Source organism: Lepidochelys olivacea, assembly GCF_965140295.1.
Source record: "Lepidochelys olivacea isolate rLepOli2 genome assembly, chromosome: 25".
Classification (NCBI taxonomy): Eukaryota; Metazoa; Chordata; order Testudines; family Cheloniidae; genus Lepidochelys; species Lepidochelys olivacea.
Window position 1 is genome coordinate 10,387,373 of NC_140435.1, and position 15,541 is coordinate 10,402,913.

General features: G+C 39.8%; 1 protein-coding gene across 6 annotated transcripts in view; it reads left to right on the forward strand.

The window, feature by feature from the left end:
* Positions 1–89: 89 nt before the first annotated feature.
* The window catches only part of RFX2 (regulatory factor X2), a 101,367-nt gene continuing 85,915 nt past the window's right edge, over positions 90–15,541 (forward strand). For 5 of the 6 annotated variants that reach the window (XM_084614709.1, XM_084614714.1, XM_084614711.1 and 2 more), the window contains exon 1: positions 90–228. The gene's annotated coding sequence lies outside the window, so the exon portion shown is untranslated. Of the gene's footprint in view, positions 229–3,005; positions 3,083–15,541 lie in introns of those variants that run through there. The other variant, XM_084614710.1, reaches the window with a different exon arrangement.

Here is a 15,541-nt window from a genome sequence, read left to right on the forward strand (position 1 = left end):
CCCTAGGGCCAACCAGCCGCCGCGGAACCCAGACCCCCTCCCTTCCTCGAGAAGAGGGCGCGGCCTGCATGTGACGTCAGGCGAGAGGGTAGCAACAGTTGCCTCGAGACCCCGCGCGAGGCGCCATAGTGACCGTAGTCCTGGAGACTGTTACTTGCCAACGGTAGCAACACGCAGCCCCGGCCGCCTGAGCCCAGCGCAGCCCGGGGAGTCCGGCGGGGAGGGCAGGTGAGAGGGCAGGGATGGGATGGGGTCCCTGAGGGGAGGTGCCCCCACCCCCTTTGGGGTGCCACAAGACTGGCCATGGGGCTGGAGTGAAACTGGTTTTGGGGGCAAAGGGCAGGAATGGCTTTCGGTTTGTGCGGGGTGGAGGGGCAGGAGTGACTCCGATTTGGGAGAGGGCGGAGGGGGCAGGAGTGGCTCTGGTTTGTGCTGCGGGGCTGGAGTGACTTCGGAGGCATGCGGGGTGGGGCTGGAAGGACTGGACTGAGGTAGACTAGTGTGAATCTAATTCGCGGGAGGGGGCAGGAGTGACTCCAGGTCGGGAGATGGAGGGGGCAGGAGTTGCTGGATTGGTGTAGACGAGTGTGACTCTAGTTCGTGGGAGGGGGCTGGAGTGACTGGTTAGTAGGAGAGGGCACTGAGGAGCCTATGGAGGGACAGGGAGGCTGGAGAGATTCTGGCTTATGTGGGTGGGGGCTGGACTGACTGATCTGGAGGGCTGGGGCTGGAGTGAATCTTGTTTGTGTGGCAGTGTGAGGGGACCTGGAGTTTATCTGATTTTTAGAGGAGGTGGGACTGGAGTTACACCGGTTTGTGCCCTGGCTTTCTCCCTGGCTTTTGGCTGCATGTTATTTATTATTAATGTAACTTATTTTCCTGCTGCCTCTTTGCAAACTTTTTCCTGTGGGCGTTGGGAGCTGCTGCTCAGAGATTTCTCTGCCCAGCCCCTGCCTGAGGTATTTTTGGTGGGGGAGGCTTATTATCAGATGATGTACACACCACACTGGCCTTTTCTCTGTTTTGGAGAGAGCCTGCCACAACACCACTCTCCTCCCAACACTTTCTCCTGCCTATTCCTTTTTAGTGAAATGTTGCCTTTAACCAATTGCATAGAGAAGGTGAATTAAGTGCTCTTACCCTTTCTCATAATACAAGATCAAGGGGACAGTCAGTGAAATGGAAAGGCAACAAATACGACATTGATTAAATGCTTTTTTTACCCAATGCATATGTAACCTGTGGAACTCACTACGGCAAGAGTTTAGCAATATTTTACAGAGGATTCGATAAGTAAGTAGATACTGAGAGCATCTGCTGTTTTCATTAGATAGGATGAGATTTTATAAAGTATCTCAACACTTGTGCTTCTGGGCATAAACAAACTTCCACTGAGAGAGTTTAAGAAGAAACTTCCCCTGTGGGTAGATTATTCCTTAATTGTTCACTACAGAGTTTCTTGCACTTTCCTCTGAAGCATCCAGTTCTGGCCACTATGAAAGACGAGGATATTGGATAAAATGGAGCCACATTCCTCTGAAACATTTTTTCCCATTTTTTTTAAGGGTTTGGATTTTACATTTTTTCTAATTTTTCTGTCTTTATCTCATCTAACTTTAATCTCTTTCCTTTCTTTCCTATCACTCTTATTCTGTAACTTTTCCAGTAACCACCATCATGCAAAATGATTTAATAGGTTTCTTTTAAACTCTGTTGCCTTCTCTTTAAAAAAAAAGAAATACAAATCAGCCTTGGGACTCAAGTGTGGCATTGAGTTGTGTTTCTTTACCCTCTGGTTATCTTGGAGGTGGAAGAATTGATACAAATGTTAGGGAGTTCAAAACCTCTAATGATAAATTATTTCTTCCTATTTTTGTGCCCTGAATTTCATGTTCTGATGTTTTGTTTTGAACAAAAGTATTCCCTGAAAGAACAATTAGTTGGTACATAGCACTGGCCAAAGTAACCCGTTCCTTCTTCTCCTTTTCACATTGTAAGTTTCTGGATGCATGGCATGAATGTAAATTAAAAAGAAGGAAAAATGGTAGCTGACTCAAGTAGCTTCTTTTTAAAGGAACTTGCATAAGCTTTGCTCCCTTTTTCCTTCTCCTCCTTTTCTCCTGGGTTTTTATATTAACTTCACATCTAGCAAAACTGGTTTGGTTTCCACCTGTCATTTATTTGATTCAATTCTCTGGAGCTAGCAAGTCTTACTCTCTGTTTTTCCTGCAGTTAGAGTAATATGTGAAAATCTTAATAGGAACTTTGTGAAGCAGGTGCAGGCTATTCTTCACTTGATTGCTCCTGTTTATTTTGAATAACACATGTTGTGATACACCAAATATCAGTGTAAGAGAAGATCCACCTCAAATGTGTCTATTTAAGACTGAGTTCCTGTAGACTGACTACATCATTCCATTCTTTAACTTAGATACTAAACATTCTACCTTTTTAATCTTTTTTTTTTTTTAAAGATGCAAAATCTTGTTTGTTTATAGTACTTGAGGTAGAACTGAGTGAATACCTGGCAACAAATGATATAATTTATTTTTCTGCTCTTGGAATATCCACAAGCAGATTATTGACTTTTTCAATTACATTATTCAAGATTAACATGTTTTTGTTCAGTTTGTTTGAAAATTTATGAACTCTGATTGGACTAAGAATAGTTTCCTGTGAATATACAATAATTGCTACTCAAAATAACTTGATTAGTGGTGATTGGTTAGAAGGAAAGATAATCTTGTGCTTACAGCTTTGGATTTGGACTCCAAAGACCTTGCTCTAGTCCCTTAGGGTCAGGTTTTCAGTATCCACAATTGGAACCAGACTTTTAAAAGTACCTAGCACACAGTAGCTCCCCCTGTGATACTTATGGCTACATTTTGAAAACCTGGTGCTGAGGTCTTTTTGAAAATCTTGATATTGCCAGCACTGTTCAAAAGTTATGAGAGTAATTTAAAAATAAACCAACATTTCTTGTTTAAAATGTGCCTTCTGTTTTTAGAGCCTCTAGACTTCATGTTTTCAAGCTCTACTCTGAAACCATGAGGGCTAGAAATGGACTCTTTTTAAAGGAAAGGTAAGAGTCTCATGTAATCACCTGACTTCAGGAATTGGGGCTTTGAGAAAAACAACAAATATAGTGAGAGTTGGCAACACTGACATATTTCTCTGTGCCTTGGTTCCCAGTCTGTAAAATGGGAGTGATACTGGTGCTGAGAGGATGAATGTTCATGAGATCTTCCAGTACTACAGAGGACTGAGGGAGGGGCATAGAAGATTGCATGGTATTGTTTCTGTTCTCTGAAAGTCTACACAAGCCCTTCTGGGTTGGCTATTTATATGCACAAATTTGAAATTCACTTTCTGTATAATCTAGGGTATGTGACTTGGAAATTTGTTTTCTGTGAGGTTTTGTGCCAGTTCTGTGTATCTCTTAAATCTTTGCTTTATCACAATAATATAGGACCAGACATGGGGAAGTTCTGAGCACCCACAACTTCCACTGAAATCAAAGGATGTTGTGGATATTTGGTATCTCTCAGGATCAGACCCTTAAATTGCAAATTTATAACATCAGTGCTAAAGGGAAATAAATCACAGTTGCTTATATTTAACCCAGACTGTTTCTTTTTATCTTCCACTCATATGATTTCTAAGCCAAACTTGTTCAGGACTGATATGAGACTGTCTCATCTCAATAGTTAACAACTGTTCCTTTTCTTGCTGGTTCAAAATTAATAATTGTATAGAAAAGCAAATTACTTTGGTAGTTTTTAAATAGCTTGATATTTGTAAAACTCCAGAAGACTGACACATCTTAGCTTTAATAGAGATCTGGTTTCTTTTTTTAAATACAGACTGAAAACATAGATGACCTAATTTATATTTTGTGCAATTCTCCAGATTTAGTACTGAAAATGTTCTCTGAATCCAAAAGTATCTTATGGAGCACAAAGACATATAATGATGAAGGCATTGCTGATTCAATAGCTTATCTTAATGCTACACTCTTCAGCAAAAGTTTCTGCTGAAGACTGCTGAGATATATTTAAACCAGTTTTCCCCTCTCTGCTTTTCTAGAAACAAATGCCAGCACAGTTAAAGTCTGGACACATGCCAGCTGGAGCAAAGTGCTGTCCTGAGTAGCATGATAGGACTTGAAGTGGGGTGCTGAGCAGACAGTCTAATTTCCTTGAGCATTGGTAACTGCAATCCTGTGATTTGAGGTTATATTTCTGATATGTGAAACATATGGATTTTTCTTTTGTTCTGTCTGTGCTTTGAGACTAGGTATTTTGTCTTATTTGCACTGGCAATTCTTTATTCCTGTGTTCAAACACTCACAAATCCACCTTATTGTCTCAGAATGTACTGGCTTTCTTCAGTTAAACTGTCCCAGTGTCTGTGTAGCATGTGAACTAATTATGATGTGAATCCGTTAATGGACAACATAATATATCTTTTCAGGCTGAACCATGTACACGTTAATACGTTTGGTAACTGGGAATCCTAATGTACAGGGAACCCACTTACAGAGAATTTGTGTTCATAATGAACAATGCAAGACATGAATTATTTCAGTGCACTGCACTGTGCGAATCGTATTTCCAGCTACAGGGAATCCTCAGCTTTGAATGAAGTTGTTCTATGAAAAACTTCTGTACTTTTGTCTCAGCTAGCTATTAAAGAACAAACAGAAAATACCAAAATTCTGTAGACGCCATTCAACTGTTTGTTTGTTTGTTTGTTTTTTTAAGTGTGTTGAGTTGCATTTAGACATATGGTTTCATCTCTTCGATTAGTGAAGGAATTCTGTTACTTCCCCTTGTTTAAAGAATGTTCATATTTACTTATGACAGGGAGGTAGTCCTTTTTTTTTTTTTCTGTATGAAGTTGAAGAGCAAGGGACACTTTTGAGGTGTGGTGATGAGAATAGAGGGAAACATTTCAGGAGATTTCTGTGCAATGTAAAAGTGGTAGGACTTCTGCCAACCATGACCTTAAAATTTTTTTTGATTTGTGTTCTGTTGATTTGGTGCTAGGTAGGGTTTGAAGATCTGTACCAATGCCAAATAATGGCATTTGTAAAGTAATTTACATATCATAATGGGATTAGATTCTTTTATTGTTCTTCAGAAGAAAGAAAGTTTATTCTCCTGAGCATATCATTATCTAACGTATATGCAGGAAGACTTCCCAGCATAGTTGACTTCCTACTATACTTGTGTTAATCTCTGCTAGAAAATTAGCCTTCTCAATAACTGGGCATTGCAGTTACACTTTCAAAGGGACCAGTATCACAAAACACTATGGTGAAGATGAGTGTGTGGAAGACATGTGCAAGAAGTGTAACGAATCATCTGTGGATACATACCCTATGTGGATATTTACAAAGTAACAGCAGACAAAGAAAACTGATGTTCACACATTCATCTTGTTCTCTTTGGGCCATTTGTTCGAATAATTATTTAAACGAGGAATAGCTTTTGGGACTGGGGATAGACTCTATAGATGTGATAGTACGTGTGTCCTCACTGTCATCATGTACTATCAGTCATGATGAAGATGGACAGACTCTGCCAGATTCATCCCTGGTGTAACTCAGTGATGTTCTTGGAGTTACCCCAAGGGTGAATTGGGCTCACTTTTATTAACAAATACATGGGAGCTAACTTCCAAAATCTTGCCCTATGTGTGGGGAAATGCATGTAGATGGATCCTAGTCCAAAATTGAATGTAGTCATGATCTTTGTGTCAGAGTTGGTATGTTATCCATTCAACTTCAAAGAGTACAACTGATGAGATTGGTTTTTATTACCATCACAGCTACTTGCATGTTACAACTAAATCTTCTGATGGGCTTATTAGGTGGTCTTCTGATATTTAAAAAAAAACCCTGGGAAGCTCTGATTTTTTTTAAGGGATGGCTGGTTCCTTTGAAAGGAATGTGTTTATTTTAGTATCTTTTGAAAATGGCTATTATGCTGAAAGGGGCTTTTTAGAGGCTATGATCATATTTTAGTGAATTTAGACTGGAGCAACTGCACGCCTCTTAGCCACCCACCTGTATCCAGAATGGCTAGTAAATCTAGAATCTTCAACCCTAAAGTGAGGATTAGTTACAGGAAAAGACGTGGTCAGGATACAATATTGACCTTATGAAATGTTAAGTCTGCATACTGGAAACAACCTCCAGTGTAGTAAAGCATGTATATACCTACTGAATATATATGAATATGCTCTCTGTTGCTTCTGCCTTCATGGAAACTATTTATTTTTCATTGTCTGTCTGATTCTTTGTCTGTATTTGTGTGGTTTATTTTGATACCCATTTAGTATGAATCATGTAGCTTTGGCTGCATCTGGCTCTAAACACAGATGGCTTCCCATTCCAGAACTAGATTTTAAAGAGTACCCAGCTCGTATGGAAGTCACAGGATGGAATTAAGATGGGTCCTGCATTAATGTACAAATTGCTGATGGAACTTACTTCTGCAGAGGTACTGGAGTTGCTAAAAGAAAGTGTCCTGGGTGACTTCATTATCTGTGTGTCTGACAATTCTTAATTATTTGTATTATGGTAATGCCTACAGGCCTCAATAAAGGATCAGGTGCCCCATTGTGCATGGCACTGCACAGAGACATAACTAAGGCCATGTCTTCTACGCTGTGGGCACTATGGGGCAGTAGCAACCCTGTAGCGTAGACACAGACTACAGCAATGGAAGGAGTTTTTCCATCCGTGTAGGAACACCACCTCCTTGAGCAATGGTAGCTAGGTTGGCAGAAGCATTCTTCCATCAACGTAGCTGCATTTACACCGGAGGTTAGGTCTGCAATTTTTACAGCACTGAGCACTGTACCTACGTTGACCTAAGTTTTAAGAGTAGATCAGGCTTAAGAAAGTTCCTGCCTCAGAGACCTGACAGTCTAGGAGTGTGACAAGATACAGCAATAGAAAAGGACAGGGGATAAGGTGAGGTAATAGTATGCTTAACAAGTTCATTTTACCAAGTAGTAGCCTCAGCTCACCACCTGCCTAGGCATTGTCAGACAGCTCTTCAGAGTTAGCTTAAGATCCTATGGCCACCATGACAACCATGGGACTGTCCCAGATAGTTTCTGGCTCAACATTCAGCTGGCCAAACACTGGAATTTGGGTTTTGGGATGGAATTAAAGGTAACAGGGTAACTAATCTGTGGAACTTGCTGCTGGATGATATTGTTGAGGCCAAGACTTTTAGTAGGATTCAAAAAAGGTTTGGCCAAATGTGGTTAAGAAGATCCACATTTATGTTAGATGGGATGCAAAAAGAGATATAAACCTTCCTGCTTCAGAGCATCAGCCAATTGTTGACTGATGGGGGGCGGGGGTTGGGAAAACAAGGATTCCCCTATGGCACATTATTCCAAAGTGTTGAACTTTGGATGAGGAGGAGGTTGTTGTTTTGTACTTTTTCTCTGGAGCACTTTGTACTGGCCAGTGTCAGAGGCAGGTACCAAATTAGATGTGTAACTGGTCTGACCCAGTATAGCAATTCTTAGAGGTCATAGACTATCTCTTCAGTTCTGGGACCAGAGTAAAGGTCTTCTTTTGATAGCCATCCTCGGTGACTAATGGGAGTGTGCTAGGTTTCAGAAGTCTCTGAAGTAGAGCATTACCTTATCCACAGGCCACTCAGCCAGTGGATGGTGGGGGCATTTTATAATGAACTGTTATCCTAAACTATTGATGCAGTGGCTGTTGAAATCAGGGAAGTAGCCATTTAAATTTGCTGGTCACAATGGTATTTTGATTGTCTGCCACTGATGAAACAGGAGGAGACAATGATATAGCATTGGTGGCAGAAGTCTTTCTCACTGTGACCAATGGTATCACAAAAAGGTTTTGAAAAGATTATTTCATGGCTTTGAAGAAGAGTAACTTCACCTTCACTATAGCATAGCATTTGTTGGGCAGAACTGTACTGGGTGGTTAATCTAGCTAACTTGCATCTGGTGATGGCGTATCTCTCACTGAGGAATTTGCATGTTATTTTGCAGGTAAGGTTTCATAGAGTCTGCTTTAGCTATCTACCACTAACTTAGTAGAGGCCTGGGTTGCTGGCATAAAAGCTGAAGCTTTCTGCTTGGGTTTCAGCAGTGCCTCTCACTGAGGTTCTGGAGACAATGGAGGATGTGTGGGCTGAGAGTTAAATCCCTGTTTCTCTTGGCTGGGGTAAGCCAACATGGAGGTTTCAGAGCTTTACTGGAGTTGATTTTCAATTCTTACTCAAGGTGGGGAAAGATGTAGCATCTGCTAATGGAACAACTTTAGGTCTTTGTTCAGTTAATTGCTTGAGGACATCAACCTCTCCAGTTATCGTCTTTTCTCAAATATACCTTATCTGGTTGTATCTGACGAAGTGAGTATTCACCCACGAAAGCGTATGCTCCAATACGCTTATTAGTCTATAAGGTGCCACAGGACTCTTTGCTTGTTGAAAAGCTGAGTGTGAAGAAAGTCTAGATTCCTTGGATTTCCTTGGCCCTATTTAATGAGAACTTCATCCTGAGTATGATACAGAGATGAAGCCTGTTTTCTTTCTTATTATTAATTTGTATACTTTAGCACTTAACACCACTAGTGGTGTTAGGTGCTAAAGTTGTGCTAGGCTCTGTACATACACAGAATCTCCTCCTGGTGATAAATAAAGATCAGATATTTGTGCTGATTCTTTTAGGTCTGTCAGATGCCTCTAATACCATTGACCATGAAATATGGATGATGAGTTTGTAGAACCAGCAAGAGAAAATGGAATTGCTTGAGAGCTTTCTCTTCTTTGTGGGAGATCTCTCTTTGTGGGAGTCGTATTTGGGCAGCTTTTCTGCCTCTTCTGCTGAGTGTGTATGGGATTTAAGAAGGTTAGCAAGAAAGTGTGGGCTGCAGTATTTTCAGTATGCAGATGACACTCAACTCTATATTCTCCGATCTGTCATTTGGTGTAGAAAGACTTACCTGCTATCTAGATTAAAAGCTAGCTGACTGAGGCTAAACCCAGATAATGCTAGGTAATGCTGATAAGGTGAAGAAAGCACCAGAAGAAAGGGGAAAGATTATATCAGTCCCTCTGACTGCAGGAGTTTCTTTTTTATTCTCCAGAGGGTCTTCGTTATGGACAGTCTGGGCCACAGCTCACTGAGAGAAGCAGGAAGAAAGATTTAGCAAAATGTGGCAGATGGGCAAATCATCCTTTTGTTTATTTATTTTATTTTTTCCCTGCAGTGGCATTCACAAGGAAACTGAAGCAGGCAGCCAGATTTCATTTTTCTCTTAGGCCAGATGTAACGGTCAATGTAACTATCCAGATTCAGGAGTCTTTCAGGCAGGCAGTAAATTAATAAATTTCATTTATCTAGATTATGTTTTTGCTTGGCTAGAAAATAGAATTCTACACTAGCCTCTGATAAGGTGAAGATCACGAAAAATGCAAAGCAAGGAAATTCTGAGGTAAGACAGCACTCCTTATCTCAGCTACATTGTTCTTGGGCATTGCAGTTCTGAAGATTCTGTGTGAGACTGCCCTTCTCTTTCCAACTCCTTCGTCCTGAGTTGTTTTGTGATGTACTGACAATAAATTAACAGAACTTGAAATCCTCTCTGTGCCTAAAGACGCTGTGTATGCGCACACGCACGCACACACGCACATTGATTCTACTAATCTCTTCTTCAGTCTCTGAATTTAAACATATTTCCTATTTTGTTTCAAATCAAAATCCACCCAACACCTGAAATGTGGATCTTATCAAATATGCATGACCTTCAGGATGAACAACCATGGGGGGAGGTATTTCTTTAACAAGTGCAGATAATAAGAGGCAATAATGGCTTTTGGTCACCAAGTTAATTCTACAGAGCTACCTTCTGCCTGACAAATATTTATTCTTTTTAATATGATAGACACATTGCATTGTTCTCAAGGTTTGCACCAATGAGGGAAATGAAATGTCCTTGCTTTCACCCAGGTCTTGAAACCTTTACAGAAGTAGCAGCCTGCCTGCTGAATATATACTATATTTCCACAAAGGGTAGGAATAAATGGTCAGTTTTCACAGTGGAGAGAGGTGAACAGCAGGGTCCCCCAGGGATCAGTACTGGGACCTGTGCTGTTGAACATATTCATTAATGATCTGGAAAAGGGGATGAATAGTGAGGTAACAAAGTTTGCAGATGACATGAAATTATTCAAGACAGTTAAGTCAAAAGCTGACTCCGAGGAGTTACAGAGGGCTCCCACAAAACTGGTGACTGCACAACAAAATGGCAGATGAAATTTAATATTGATAAGTGCAAAGTAATGCAGATTGGAAATAACTGTGTGTGTACACACACACACACACACACACACACACATATACAGTGATAGGTTCTAAAATAGCTGTTAGCACCCAAGAAAGAGAACTTGGAGTCACTATAGATAGTTCACTAAAAAGTTCTGCTCAACGGTCAAAAAATGTCTAACAGTATGTTAGGATCTATTAAGAAAGGGATAGAAAATAAGACAGAAAATATCATAATGCCATTATATAAGTCCAGGGTGCATCCACACTTTGAATACTGTGTCCAGTTCTGATTGCCCCAACTCAAAAAGGACATAGTGGAAATGAAAAAGATTCAGAGAAGGGCACCAAAGATGATCAGGGGTATGGAATGGCTTCCATATGAAGAAAGACTAAAAAGATTAGGGCTGTTCAGCTTAGGAAAGAGATGACTAAGTAGGGGTATGATAGAGTCTATAAAATCAAGAATGGTGTGGGAAAAAATGAATAGAGAGGGGTCACCTAATTAAATTAATAGACAGCAGGTTTAATACAAACGAGGAAGTACTTTTTCATATAACGCACAACTAACCTGTGGAACTCATTGCCATGGGATGTTGTGATGGCCAAAAGTATAACTGTGTTCAGAAAAGAACTGGTTATGTTCATGGAGGTTATGTCCATCAATGTGTAACCAAGATGATCACGGTTGCAACCCCATACTCGGGCAACCGTAAGCCTCTGACTCAGAAGTCGTGAGTGGACAACAGGGGTGGATTACTCCATAATTGCCCTGTTCTGTACACTGACCCTGAAGCTCTGGTATGGGCCACTGCCAGAGACAGGGCAAGATGGAACATGGTCTGGCCAACTGTGGCAGCTCTTGTGTTCTTATGTATTTAAAGTGGAGGCTTTTCTAGGTTTACTTCTTTTCCCAAACAGATACAAGTAAAGTTAATCCCTCTTCGTGGTCCAGGCACCATCTGAGCCATTTGTTGCCCCCTGAAATTGATGATGTACAATCATCATTTATTAAGCACTGAGAATATGCTGGGCACTGTAAAAGTAAAGATAGCCCCGGCTTTGCAGTACTTACAGCCCAGGGTATTCAGACATTTTCTACCAGGCATAGAGTTTACTACTGGAATGTTGTTGTCTTCTATAAGATTCCTTCCAACAATACACTCAGCAGTGTTTACGGACAGGGCCCTAAAAGACAGAACACTCTGGAAGATCCAGAGCAGGGAGATAACTGATGAAAAAATCAAGTTATTATAACAAACTCACTTTTTGCTTGAATCACAGAATTATTTGCTTGTACACTATGGCTATTAGAAGTTTATATAAGTTACTGGGCTTTAGGAGAATGTTTATATAAGTTACTGGTCTTTTAGGTGTGTTGAAAGTTCATTATTATAATAGAATTGTTATTATTGACTTGGTTTACTTATTCATAGTACAATTTTAATAAAGTGGAGTAAGTTGTTAAACAATTAAACAATTGTCCTTGGTATACATTCCTTAAAATGATGAAAGCCAAGTTGTCTATTAACACTCACTAGTGAAGGGGGTGAGATTTCAGTGCAGCCAATACTGGATATTAGTATTAGTTATTTAACAATTGTATATAGATAGTGCATTAGGTTTGCGTGGATTCTGGAATTTTGAAAGCAAGTGCAATGCCTAAGCATCATATATTAGAGGGATGTAACAAGCAGGAATAACTTTCTACAGATTCATTCTTTAGTGCTAATTATTAACTCAATTAAATAGCATTATCATTTTGTTATCATAGTGCTGAGAGGCCCCAATGGGGGATTGAAGCCATGTTATACTAAGCGCAGTACAGAAATATAATGAGACACAGTCCCTGCTTCAAAGAGCTTGCAATTTAAATGGACAAGATAGAGAAAAGAACTTCTCTTTGTCAGAGATGCTGGTTAATTCCCTTGTTCTAGCAGTAGTGTTTTGCTGGTCAGAGAAGCATCCTTATGGGATTGCAAGTCTCCATCCAGCGTTCTGCCTCTTTAACTGCCTGTGCTTAATCTTCCCTATTGATGGGGGTAACAGCTATAGACACAGCCTTTTAGTTATAGGGAGAAAGTGGGATGGATCCTAACACACTGTCCTTTAGAAAGACAAATGTCTTTCATGCTCATTAAGGTATAATCTAGTTGGAGTGTATAATACAGATAAACTTACTAATAACAAATAGACCCTCTTTAACCCCATGAGGGAAGACTGTGGAAAGTGAGCTTTTCTTTCTTTTTTTCCCTGGAAATAGGCAAACTTCAAATTAGAAATTCAAATTAAAGCAGTAAATTAGATATCTAAGATTCTGGTACATAATCCTTTATAAGTATACAGCACACTAGAGTGATGGCCAGGCTCATGTCTGTTTGTTTATTTGTCCGTAGTTATTGTAAGAGTGGATTGCAGTAGAGGTGAGTAGCAGATTGCTGGTTAATAGTCTCTGTAAATATATACTGTGGAAGAAACTCGGTGCTTTCCTGCATATGATCCAGGAGATGACAGTTGCACTTAAAAATGTGACATGCCTTATTACAATGTTCAGTTTTGTAAGATTGTTACTGATGCCTGATGGACAACTGCAGTTTGGCTCCCTGCTCAGCTATGTCATATGAGTTCTGTGTGCCTTGATCTGTAACATTTGGTTAATCATTGGTCCCTCCCCCCCCCCGAGTGTATCCTTACAGCACATTCGTTAATATAGATAAGCTGTGCAGATTCCCTGGTGATCAGTACCATAGAAAAGCCTAGACATATAATATGTATCTATCATTATTATTTATTATTTGTATTATTGAAGCACCCAGGTGCCCCAGCCATGGACCAGGACCCCATTGTGCTAGGTGCTGTATGAACCATGGAACAAAAAAGACAGTTCCTGCTCCAAAAAGCTGACATCTAAGCACATGTGGGATGTATGTTGCACCAAGGAGAGCAGGCTTCACCATCCTAAAGGATAAAGGGGGTTGTGAAACCTTCCTGAGCTGTGTACCAGGCAGCCTAGAGGCCCAATCCCCACCAGAGTTCCCCCTGAAGTCATGCTACTCCTCTCCTGCTTTGGGTTTTGCCTTAATGACACAAACTAGCCCTTAACCTTTCTGTGCCTCAATTTATCCATCTACGTACTAGAAAAAAATCAATGCTGCTCTACCTCCTTGGAGTGGGAGGTGGAAAGAGGAGCTGGGTTGGTTTGTGAAGGATTAATTAATGTTTCTAAAATACTTTTGAGATCCTTGGGTGACCAATGCTTTATCCATGCAGTGTCTGCAATAGCTAGTGCTTTGTAGTACCTAACGACAAAGCCCCAAACCATTTGAATGACCAATCCCTCTTTTCATACATTTGTAGATTTCTGAAACATTTACATTTTGGGCTGAAACTTTCCAGCTATATAATGGAAGTGTGTGTATAAGTGAGTATAAATATTATAAATGTTTGAGAAAAGTTTATAGAAAAGTTGACAGAACATAATATTGTATGGGCAAGCTTTTTCAAAAGATGAAAACAAAACACTGGTACATGAAACCGTTCTTAAAGCAATCTAAATAGAGATAATTATTTCCAATCTAGAATTATTTTCAATTCCTGCCCTAAAACAGCAATATTTCTTTTTCTAAATGCCATCAAATACCTGTATTCAGATATCATTCATATTGTAATCCTTATTCATGTTCCCTGAAGAATTATCTAATGCTTTGACATGTGATATGTCTCCTATTAGTTAGTCTATTGTTATGGAATTTATCATAGTTTTCATTTTGGCAGCTGTTTAGTTGAACTTATATTCTGATCTCAGACATGCAGAACATTGTTCATGTTATACATTCTGTGAATCCCTCTTCAAATTCTCCTCCACCATTATATAAGACTGCGGAATGTCATATGTAGACAATTTCTTTCTAAAATTTCATTTGTAGCTCCTTTGATTTTTATATCTCAGTTGTTATGGAATATAGACCCATTTTCCACTAAGTCTCAGGTTCAGATCAGTCCTATACTGGCAGTGACTGAAAGTCATTATTACTGACTAATAACTGGTCTGTGTGAAATGAGTTGATGATTTTCTACCAGGTTCCTAAGTGCCACTTATTCACCTCATAAAACCATGTTCATAGCACCATTGTTAGTACCCTCAGCAAAGCATGAATGGGTACGGAGCTTGAGCAACCCTCTTGCCTTTGGAGATGGTGCTTCCATGTCAGCACTGAGACATGTTGATGGGTTACAAAGCCCCATGGCTCACTAAGAGAGGTATGTAAGAAATAATAGGATCAACTAATGTAATAAACATCGTATGTACATTAGAAGTTTTTTCCAGAAACCTTAGTCTAGTAGGGTACAATGGGTTTAGTGTATTTAAAGCCAACAGTGGGTTGAAAACAAATTTTGGAAGGTAAAGAATTCTCTGTATTAATCCTGTTTTATGAGTTTATAAGAATACTTTATTGATTTTTCTCCTGTAGAAACACAGTGTACAGACACAAAGAGGGATTTACAGAACAGGAGCTCAAGGCTGTGGGCCAGACTTTTCTGTTCTTCACAAATTGCTTCAAGCATCATTGCTATAATTTTCTTTAAGTAAGAGAACCAACAAAGACTCTTATAATAAATCACTTAAAATGTTTCCATGCATCTCTTTCTTGAGCAGCACCTTTGAGAAATCTCTCCATAGCTTTCTGAAAACATGTCAGAGGTTGAGACTAGCTGGCTCTGTGGCACATAATGTACTTGAAAAATACCTCTTATATTAATACTTTCCCCCAGCAATGTGTCTATTCCCTCTGTAGTATCTGTCACATGAGCAATTTAACTGAGAGTACAAGCTAAAGAAGACTGTTGGTTTTGTCTCTATTTCTGGTTGAATATATATAGGTGCTTCTAAAGTTCACATCAACACTATATGTGTGATGAATGATTGACATTCCCTAACCCCCATTTCTGTTACTGTGCTGCAGTTTATATTTAGCTGTGTGCATCTGTGTCTTTGGTGATTTGGGATGTGAGAAATGGTCTGAAGAAAATAATTCTGGTGACTAAATCCATCCTTGAAATATACTTATGTCCTTTCAATCTTCAGCATACTAGATTAGAATGACTAATTTCTATTCCCAAATACATTTGTTAGTCTCTGAGGTGCCACAAGGACTCGTTGTTTTTGCTGATACAGACTAACATGGCTACCACTCTGAAACCTGTTTCTATATGC